The following is an 11,485-nucleotide window of genomic DNA, read 5'->3' as shown; positions in this document are numbered from 1 at the left end:
CTTCAGGATAGTGACCCAGTGTGACAAATAGGCAGTTTGCCCTAGCATTTAGCATGAAGGTGAGTCAGGAGAGCTACTGAAGAGAGGGCAGAAGGCTGAAGGCCTCGCTTCATGGAGGCAAGGAGAATCGTGTGGGGATGGGGCATTTCCTCCTCAGTAGAATGGGAGTGCCTGCTTCATCAAGTTGTGGTAAAGACCAAGTGACACCATGTTTGTACAGCACAGCATGAAAGTCAGCTGTCCTGCCCTGTCATTGGAATCATCAAGAAGACCCGTCTCAGACACTCACTAGCTGTGCTGTTGTTCAGTCATTTCATTCATGTCCAACTCTCCATGACCCCGTTTGGGGTTTTCTTGGCAAAGACACTGGAGTGGTTTGCCATTTCCTTCTCCAGATCATTTTACAGATGAGGAAATTGGTAACCTGGGACAAATATTTAATCTGTCTCAGCCTTAATTTTCCTCATCTATAAAATGGAGATAATAGCACTTACTTTATAGGGTTATTTTGAGGATTAAATGACTACACACACACACTCATACATTAATATGTGCAAAGCTTTCTGTAAAGCTTATTTGTTTTTTTGTTTTTTACACATTACCCTCTTTATTCAGCCTCACAGCAACACACCAAATACAGCAGAAGAGGAGAGGAATAGGGAGTTCTTGTTATTCACTCCCAACATTGTAACATAGCAATAAGAGATGAGGGAAGAAGGAGCCTTCCTCAACTTCAAGAAGTATTGCAGGGAGGGATAGGATGGGGATGAGATGATAGAATCTACTTTTGGCTAGGTGGGCTACAGAGTGGGTGGGGTTAAGGAGGACTCTGGAGTGGGGGTAGACTCGGTCTTTCCTCCGCTCATCTCAAGCAGACAGGTAATAGCTGTTACCTCCCGACCACACTGCCAAGTCAAGATGGGGGCTGGGGATGGCTATGTCCAGACTGACATTATGGGGGGTAGGCCAAGAAGCTGCCTAGACCTCCTCAGAATCTGTTGGGGAGGTTGGGACAGGCCAAGGGGAATCTGAGTAATGGAAGGCAAGAGAGGGTCTGAGAAAAAGAAATCTTTGGAGCAGAGAGCTGGGCAACCTAGTTCAGTTCCTTTATCACTCTGGGAGCTCTCTCTATTTCCCTCTACTTCAGGTGGAGCTAGAGATTGGATGTCATGGCCCTGAGCATCAAACAAGGCACAGAAGGATGGATGCCAGATTGTTTTGAAGGAGAATGAGTTACCAGATCCAGAATTCCCTGTCCTTTCATAGCCGGGCTCCCAGGGTGCAGGCTGGCTCTCCTCTTTGAGGTTCTGGGTGAGAACTGGTATCTGATCCCTGAGAAGCTGCTGACCAAGGTGAAGCATAGCATTTGGTGGCTGAATTTGGTCCCTGTGGAGCTGAGAGGCTGGAGAGGTCCCAGCCTGGGGACTGTATGCTCTAGGGATTCCTGTGTCATCCAGACTCTCTTCTCCAGAGCCACAGTCCTTTGATTGGTCACAAGGGTCTTTATCCAGATATTCTCCTCCTCCCCCAGGGGGATGGCAAGGGATCATGCTGGCAAAGAAAAGGGGTGGTGAGGTCCCTCCTTCCCCCACAAACAGAGAAGTGCTGAGGAGGGACTAACCCCCAGGGGACGCGGCACCCCTGGGGACTCTAGTTTATTTGTTTTTAATTGTGTATTGACTGTAACCAGTCATCTAATTCAAGCCATTTGGCTAATGGATGAGGCCTTTCACTAAAAGCCTGGCAAATGATCATCTCACCTCTGCCTTGGTGGCAGCCTAGTACAGAGAAAAGAGCTACCTCTACCAGTTTGTGGTATGTGACCATGAATATGTGACTTCTCTCTGATACTCAGTTTTCTCACTGGTAAAAACAGGGAGTTGAGTGAAATTATCTCAAAGGTCCTGTTCTGCTTTTATATCCCTTATACCTTTTTCAGCCCCATCCCTTTTGACCTGTGATGTTTTCCTTGACAGCCTCAGGAAGGTAGAATGTAGTAGTCAATGCTTCAGTGAAGGATGTGTTCTTCTTTGAAGGATCTAGCTGGGGTTGGATTGGGAAGCTGTTCTGGGGGCAGCAGGGTGGTATCTGGTAAAAATTCACTGTCTCTAGCTGGCCAATAGAAGAGAATGAACCCCAACCTGAAACTGATGTACCCCTACTTTCATCTGCTGGGATAACTTGCAACCTGACCTGAGAAAACTCTATGGGTGGGGAAGCTCCAAGGGGAGGGAGGCCTTATGGGAATGCGATCTTGCTGAATAGTTTTCAGTATCTTGGTGAAGCATTAATTCTCTCATCTGCTGGAAATTTCACAATCCTGTGCCCTCCCTCCTTTCAATCCTCCTCCAGTGTCAAACACTGGGGAAGGGATTTAATGTTCAGAGCCCTTGAATGTCACCATAAAGCAAGGCAGATGAGATTTTTACAATGACAGTCTTTCACTCAAGCACATTTCTTGGGGAAAAAAACCAAACTATATCAGAGATGGGCAAAGGGAGGGGAAAGAGGCAGGCTGTTGTTTTTTTTTTTTTTTAATCCTCTATTAAACGCAACTTCTGCACTGACTATGGTGGCATTTGCCAGATGAGGCCTAGAAAGTCTCCTTTGGAGATAGCAGCCACTTTCAGATTGTGCTGATAAAAAAAAAGGAGTTATGAAATAAAATGACATTTTCTTCCTTGGAGCAGCTTACCTTCTCTGCTGCCCAAAACCTATTTCTGTGGTGAAGCATGTTGGGCTTTGAGATGAGTTGGCACCTTAGAGTTACCGCTAATGCTTTCTGGGAGCCGCCCACTGCCACCAGGTTCTCTCACAGACTTATTTGTTTGTTTGTTTTTGTCTCTATTCAGAGGCAGTGGCAAAGTGGGAGCAGAGACTCAAGTGCTTAGAGGGTCCTGTAGGCCAAAGTTGGACCCACTCCAGACTAAAACTTCATTCTCCCTTTAGCTGACTGTACTATTGGCAAGTCTAAATATCAGCCTGTTCCAGCTTGGAAATGTGAAAATTAAGAAAAGAATCTTAAAAAAAAAAAAAAGAATGAGTCATCTTGGGATCTCTTAAGCATCCTGGCTGGTTTAATTCTAGTCTTTGCTGCCTTTCTGTCTCACTGCTTCTCTTGGATCTGGCTATTCAGGGCATGGTTGGTGGAAACCAGGAATAAAAGAAAGCCTTGCAGAAACGCATCACAGGGTCTAAAAGTGAGTCAGTTCCAGAGAGGACTTCTGTTGGTCTTCAGTGACAATTAGTATTCTTATGAAATCAGATGAGAAGTAAAAGATTCGAATAAGGTCTAAGCCGAACAGATCAAGAAAACAGTGGCAGTATTTAGAACTCAGAAGTGGAGTGGAAGGGGATGGGGGTTGTATGAGAGCATAAGATTCCAAACTATGAGGCCTAGATCTGCCACTAATTCTATGGAACATGGGAAAGTCACTTCAAACGATTATAGGATTTGTAGCTGAAAGGAACCTCCTTCAGTTGTTTCAGTCATGTCTGCCTCTTTGTAACCCTATTTGTGATTTTTTTTAGTAAAGACACTGGAGTGGTTTGCTATTTCTTTCTCCATCATTTCATAGATGAGGAAACTGAAGCAAAGAAGGTTAAGTGACTTGCCCAGAGTCACACAGCTACTAAGTGTCTGAGGTAAGATTTAAACTCAGGAAGATGAGTCTTCCTGACTGCAGGCCCTCCACTCTATCTATCCACTGCACCACCTTACTGCCCATATAGTAAATAACATATTGTAAGTAGCAAAAGCAATATTCAAACCCTTATCTTCTGATTCCAAATCCAGGGCTCTTTCACTCCCTCTAGATCCGTTTCCTCTTTTGCAAAATAACATTGTTGGGTTACATGGTCCTGAAGGTCCTTTATAGCTCTAACATTTATGTTCTAATGCCCTTATTCAGGTCTTACATCCTAAGGGCCTTTCTAGTTCAGACATCACTCTGAGGTCCATCACACTTGAACACTTTATGTTCTAAGGTCCTTTCTAGCACTGTTATTTATGAGTTTTTGAATCTAAACAGAATAAGAAGGTGCTTTATTTAGGGTTTTGCAGAAAACCTCGATATAATTTCAAAGCAGATCAGTGGAGTTTGGGAGCAGATAGCCTCTTACTAAGAGGTATGAGTGGGGAAGCTGCCATAGACACACCCTGAGTGGGTGCTGAAGGCAACTATTGAACAACCTGCGACTCCTCACCCACCACTCACAGACACACTGCAGGGCTGGCCACATTTGGCAGCAGAGACAACCTATTCTGTGTAATGCAATTTAAGGGCTACTGTCTTCTGGGCCTGCAATTTCATCATTAGAGATTAATTTTTTAGAATTTGGGGGAGTTTTCAATTCAGTGTATTAGCTAATATCTGGTGAGTGTCATCCCTTTCAGAGGCAGAGGCCTACCCCTCTTTGGAAGGGAAAGCACTCAGCAGGGGTGGGGATTGGTTGACAGCTAGCTGAGGGCAAGACAATAATCAGGTGAAGGTGGAGACATAAAGTTGGGGAGGGGGTGCCCTGGAATGAAGAGAAAGGCACAAAAAGGCTAGATTAAAAAGGTACTAAAGCTAGATTGTACCTCCTTCAATTTCAAGGACACTCCACCACCATTTTTGGAACTGTGCTTTTGGGGCATTCTAAGAGCTTACTTGGAGAAGAGAGAACAAATTGAAATGGGTCAAAAAACCCAGACCTTGTCTAGAGGCCTATGCAGCAGACTGAATTGTTCCAGACTAGGGTCAGCTAGGAAGAGCAAAGCAGAAAGTTTGTCTAGTTATCTGGCATCACAGGCTTGTGAACAGACTGCTTTGTGTGGAAGCTGTGCCTCAATGATCCAAAGACACAAAATTCACAGAGGGGAAAAAAACTAACCTCTACTTATTTCCTTGGAGCAGAAGAATGCTTCCTCAGTTTCCCTGGAAGGTGCAAAGTATTTTTCCCATGCAGAATGCCTTCCACTAGAATCTGTTGAGAAATCCTTTTGCAATTTGCATGCATTCTAGATACTCGATGCAATCAAAATGGTGCCAGTTTAGCAAAATGGGGCTGAAATCAGCTCTCAGACAGTCAAGTGCTCACCTGAACCCACAGGGGGGAACAAATCCAGGACTTGGTCCTGGAGTGGGGGCACAACTGTAGCTCCAGAGCTCGGCTTTCACTGAGCTTCCTCTGCATAATTGCAGCTGGAGTGGAGACAAAAAAAAGAGTCATTATCAGGTTGACATGTGTCAACTTCTCAGAAAGAATGACATCTCGCCAAGTCCCCAGGGATCTTAGGTTGATGCCTGCCACTTTTTCCCGTGGCTTCTGAAGAGTGGGATAACCTGATCTTGTACCTGGCTATGAAAAAAGTCATACCACAACTGGACGTCACATGGCTTCTAAATCAACCCCAGAGCCCAAAGCTTTATTGTTATTGTTTTTGTTGAGCGATATCTGACTCTTTGTGACCCCATTTGGGGCTTTTTTTGGGCAAAAATGCTGGAGTAGTTTGCCATTTCTCTAGCTCATTTTACAAATGAGGAAATTGAAACAAACAGGATAAAGTACTGCCTTATCCAGGGTCACACACTAGTATGTGTATGAGGTCAAATTTGAACTCAAAAGATGTGTCCTCTTGATTCTAAGCCCAGGGCTCTATTGGCTGAACCACCTAGCTGCCCCTGAGTTGTTTTGTTTTGTTTTTTTATTTTTGTTGTCTTTAGGGGTAGACATAGGGCAAAGGAACACAAACAAAATACAATGGTCCCTTGGAAATTCATAGAATCACCAAATTTTAGAGTTGAAAGAGACCATACCTGCGACCAACCACACCAACCCACCTCCCAAAAGGAATCCTCACAATAACAAAACTGAGAAGTGGTACAGTCTCTGCTTGGAGATCTTCATTTAAAGGGTCCTTACTCCATCCTGACATAGTCCATTCCACTTTGGGGAAGCTTGAATCACTAGGGAGTCTTTCATGACATTAAACCCAAAGGAGCCTCATTGCAGCTCCTCTCCATCATTCTCAGTGTTGGGGGCCAAACAGATCAAGCCTTCTGATGCTTCTATATGGCAGCTCTCCTCTTACCTGAAAAGCTACCAGGCGTCTTCTTTTCTCCAGCCTGACCATCCCTACTTTCTTTAAGAGATCCTTTCATCAACTAAATTGAAGACCCTTCATCATTGCTAATTGCTATCCTCTCCAGCTTATCAATGTCCTTCTTTTTGGCATCTAGAACTAATTATGATCATGTGAATGGCCAAGGAATAATGATCTTCTTACACCTACAAGTGCTGCCTCTCTTAAGGCTAACCAGTTTAGCTTTTGTGATTGCTGAACCACACTTCTAACTCAGACTGAACTCACTGATCACTTAAACCCCTAGATCTTTTTCAAACTGTTGGCTAACTATGCCTCCCCCATATTTTTGTACTTGAGAAATTGATATTTAAGGATCTTTGGATTTAGAATTGGGAAGAAATTTCACAGATAATGAGACCAAGGCTCAGCTTGATTAATTGGCTTCCTCAGAATTTCACAAGCAACAAAGCTAGAATCCCAACCCCACATCCTTTGATGCTAAATCCAGTATGTTTCTACTAGAGCATGCTGTCTCTAGACAGAGAGGACTATAAAGAGGGATGAATGCTTCCTCTTTCCTGATCCAAAATCAATATCCCTTTCATCAGAAGCCCAAGAAGGAATTGTTACTGGAGATCCAATGTAAGCAACAATAACAAGACATCATTTCCTTGTATGTTTGTGTACGGTCTATCGAATTACTTGGACAAAAGTCAATCAGCCAGAAAGCATTTATTAAGTACTTAACTGTGTCCTAGGTGGTGCAGTGGATAGGGCACTAGGTTTGGAATCAGGAAGACTCATCTTCATTTTCAGCCTCAGACATTTACCAGCTGTGTGACTCTGGATAGGTCATTTCACCCTGATTGCCTCAGTTTCCTCATCTGTTAAATGAGCTGGAGAAGGAAATGGCAAACCACTCCAGTATCTTAGCCAAGAAAACCTCAAATGAAGTCACAAAGAAGTGGGCACAACTGAAACAATCAAACAGCAACAACAAACACTGTGTGCTAAATGCTGAGCTCTGTACTGGCAATATAAAGAAAGACCAGGAAAAAAAATACTCCAAGCAAACAATAATAAGAGAGAAATTTGTCAGTCCTGGTTCTCAAGAAGTTCACATTCCAATGGAGAGACAACATGAAATATCTTAATAAGCAGAAGAAATATACAGAGAAGATCAAAGTAATCTGAAAAGGTAAGGCATTAGAAGCTAGTGAGAGTAGGAAAAAAGTGGGGTGTAGAGGAAGTAGGAAAGATCTCCTGTGGAAGGAGAGATTGGAGCTAAGTTTTAAAGGAAACAGGCAGAGATAAGGGACAAACAAAGCTGAGGGTAGGAAGTGTCAGCTTTGCATTTTTTCAGAAGGAAATGAAGGTCAGAGAGGTCAAGGCATTTGCCTCCAGTCATACAGGCATGTGATAGCCAGACGGCCAGTCATTCTTCAGCTTCCTCTTCCTGCATCTGTTGGTCAGACTGTGCAAAACTCCCCTAAAAGCCAGAGGAGGATCCAAATACCCAGAGGATAGCAGGGGAGCACCCTGCCTGTACAGCCATTAAATGCCAGGCTAAACCTCTTGTCAGTTGCAGGAGTTTTCATTTATCCTGCCTCATTGGGTGAATTGGCTCTCCCTTGTGCAGGGCCTCCAGAGGAACGTTATTCTTTCAGTTAGAACAAACAAGTGGAACTCAAATTAATTCAGCTCAAAAGTGGAACAAATTTTGTGATTTGCAAGGCAAATGCACATCAAATCCTGCAGTAGAATGGTAAGACTCCCCTTTGAGGATTGCCAAACAATGCTTGGTGAGCAGTTGAGGCCATTGGGGGCAGCCACTCTGGGCCTTGGTTCATATGCCCACAGTGGAGTCTGCTCTTGGCTTCTCCAGGATCTCCTGGCTTTGCCCTAAGTTAGCAAACCCTGAAACCAGCAGGGAACCTTGAGAGGCCATTTGAACCCATGCCTCTGCCTCTAAGAAAGACTACTTCAGAGGTGTCCTTATGGAGAAGCAGCTATATTTATTTTTAGAGAACGGAGAATGATTATGCACATTTTTTTCCCTTGGGGAGCCATTTCAATTCCAATTCAAACACTCCCATATTTTCAGTCCCCTTTTTTAGACACAATATATTCCTGAAGACTGCATCTTAAAGTGGATCTCTGTAAGAGAAAAACATGGCTCATGTGAAGAAATGGAAGGAGCTTTAGAGAGCGTTTAATCTATGAACTCTCCCACAAATCCTGGCCACACGCACTTTGTCTTCACCTGCTTAGTCATGGACAGACTCCTCTAAATAAGCAGGTAGAGAAGTATTTGTTAGACAATGTAGAATCAGTATCTATATCACCTGCCCCATTCCAGGATCTGGTTCAAATTCTGTATCAAGGGTAAGGTACATGAACATTTTAAAGGTTGGTGAGTCCCCTGGTAATGATGTATGTAGAACTTTAAGGACTACAAAGTGCTTTACTTAGCATTATTTCATTTGATCCTTACAACAACCCTCTCTGGTACGGGTGCTATTATCATCCCCATTCTACAGACGAGAATACTGAAGCTGAGAGAGGATGAGGAACTTGTCCAGGGTCACATAGCTAGTAAATATCTGATCTCCAGTCCTCCTGTCTCCAAGTCTGGGTTGTTGATCAAATGAGATACTTGTAAAGCATTTAGCACAGTGCCTGGTACCTAGCAGGTACTATGTAAGTGCTAGATATAATAATAATAGTAAATATTATTGTTGTTTATTACTCTGTTTACTATGCCACTTACCTGATAGGAATACTTCATCTATCACTAAACAGTTGGTAGATTGCTCCAATATATGTGTATCCCCCCAACATTATAACCGTAGGCCAACTTTCCAGTACACATAGGCTGGTCCTCAGAGAACAGTCCGTCAGCGGGCCTTTCTAGATTGGGGCGAACTCTTGTTCTGTGGGTACAGCCTTCTGCAGCCTAGGGTCACCTGGCTCAATAATAAGGTATTGGCCATTACAATCACCAAGTAAAAATTAGAAATAAAACGAACAAAATGGTCAGTTTCCTTTTGAACTTACTTATATCTCTGACTTGTTGCTTCTGGATAGTCAAATGAACAGGAAAAGAATTGTTGTTCAGTTGATTAGTAGCAGCCAATTCTTTGTGACCTCGTGGACTGTAGCACACTAGACCCTTCTATCCTCCACTCTCTCCCAAAGTCTGTCCTAACTCATGTTCATTGCTTCTATGATACTATCTGTCCATCTCATCCTATGTCATCCCCTTTTCTTTTGGTCTTCAATCTTTTCCAACATCAGGATTTTTTCCAATGAGTTCCATCTTTTTATTATATGGCCAAAGTAGTTAAGCTTCATCTTCAGTATTTGAGCTTCCAGTGAATAATCTGAATTAATTTCTCAATTAGATCTCCTTGCTGTCAAAGGACTTTCAAAAGTCTTCTCCAGAGCTGCAATTTGAAAAAGTTGATTCTGTGGTGCTCAGCTTTCCTGGTAGTCCAACTCTCACAGTCATTCATACATTGCTACTAGAAAAACCATAGCTTTGACTATACAAACCTTTGTTGAAAAGGTGGTATTTCTGCTCTTTATAGCATGCTGTCCAGATTTTCCATAGCTTTCCTTCCAAGGAGCAAGCATCTTTTAATTTCATGGTCTCAGTCACCATCTACAGTGATCTTTGAACCCAAGAATATAAAATCTGACACTGCTTTCATTTCTTCTCCCTCTATTTGCCAGGAAGTGATGGGAACAGTTGCCATGATTTAGTTTTTTTGATATTAAGCTTCAAGCCAGCTTTTATACCCTTCTCTTTCAGCCTCATCAAGTGACTTCTTAATTCTTCTTCACTTTCTGCCATCAGAGTGGTATTATTTGCATATATGAGATTGTTGATATTTCTCTCAGCGACCTTCATTCTGGCTTTTCATTCATCCAACCTGGCATTTTTCATGATGTACTCTGCATATAAGTTAAATAAATAAGTGACAACATATGACCTTGTCACACTCCATTTCTTATCTTAAACCAATCAGTTGTTCCATGTTCGGTTCTAATTCTTGCTTCTTGGCCCTCATATAGGTCCATTGGGAGACAAGGAAGATGATTCAGCACTCCCATCTCTTTGAGAACTTATCACATTTTGTTGTGACCCACACTGTCAAAGGCTTTAATGGAGTCAATGAAGTAGAAGTAGACATATTTTGTGGAACTCCCTTGCTTTCTGCATGATCCAGTGAATGTTGGCAATTTGGTCGCTAGTTCCTCTGTCTCTTCAAATACTGGCCTGCTCTTCTGGTAATTTCTAGTTTCACATATTGCTAAAACCTTGCTGGCATATGAATTGAGCCCAATTGTTTAGTAATTTGAACATACCAACCACAAACAGGATTTGTTCTCTTTTCTCTGTTTTTCTTAGGTTTTTCTAACAGTGTAGCCTGATCTCTTGGCTTTCAATGAAATTCAACAAGAATTTAATATGTGTCAGGTGGGTAGCTAGGTGGCAGAGTAGACCAAGCACCAGACCTGAAGTCAGGAAGATCCATCTTCCTGAGTTCAAATCCAACCTTAGACACTAGTCACTTAACCCTGCTTGCCTCAGTTCCTTCTCTGTAAAATGAGCTGGATAAGTATATGGCAAATGACTCCAGTATCTTTGCAAATAAAACCCCAAATGGGATCACAAAGAGTCAGACGTGACTGAAAAACAACTTAACAACAACATGTTCCGGATACTATTAGGGTTCACAAAACGAACTGTGTCTACACTTAAGGGGTTTGGGAGGGAGCCACATGTACATGGATAAGCACAACATATACAAGGCAAATACAAAGTAGTTTTCGATCGGGGAGAGGGAGAGGTGCTGACAGCTGACTCTTCTTGTACGTAGTAGGTGATGACTTTGAGTTACTGATTCCAAGAGGCAGAGATGAGGAAAGAGTGTTAGTGCATTCTAGGCATGGCCAACAGCCAGTGACACAGAGAAATGGACACAAAAGAGGAATGTTACCTTGGTAAACACTGAGCGGGCCAGCTTGGCCAATCATAGGGTTCATGAAGGAGAATACTGAGAAATAAATTGGGAAGAATGAATTGGAACCAGACTACAAAGGGTTTCTGATGACAAACAGTGGAGTTCCTAATGTATCCTTGGGCAATGGGAAGGCACCTCTCATAGAAGGCAACAGCAACACCTCTGTAGCACCCTCTGATTTACCAAGGGCTTTTTGCTCACAACAAAGGGAGGGAGGTAGGGAGGTGTCCCCATTCCTTCTTTATAGAGGAAATGGCAGCTAAGAGGTCCAGGGATTTTGCCCACAGTTACACCACTAGGAAGAAGTGAGGCCAGGCCTCAAACCCAAGACTTTTCACTTGGAGTCTACTCTGTTTTTCTCTCTACTACAGAATACTCAGAATGA

At 43.0% G+C, this 11,485-nt stretch overlaps 1 pseudogene; it reads right to left on the bottom strand.

Annotated features, from left to right (window-relative positions):
* Positions 1-800: 800 nt before the first annotated feature.
* LOC138149337 (histone deacetylase complex subunit SAP25-like) lies at positions 801-1,543 on the bottom strand (annotated as a pseudogene).
* Positions 1,544-11,485: the final 9,942 nt, after the last annotated feature.

Source organism: Petaurus breviceps, unplaced genomic scaffold, assembly GCF_028583685.1.
Source record: "Petaurus breviceps papuanus isolate PSGF00001 unplaced genomic scaffold, PetGlider_PUasm1.0 90847, whole genome shotgun sequence".
Classification (NCBI taxonomy): domain Eukaryota; kingdom Metazoa; phylum Chordata; class Mammalia; order Diprotodontia; family Petauridae; genus Petaurus; species Petaurus breviceps.
This window is presented reverse-complemented; position numbering and strand designations above follow the sequence as displayed.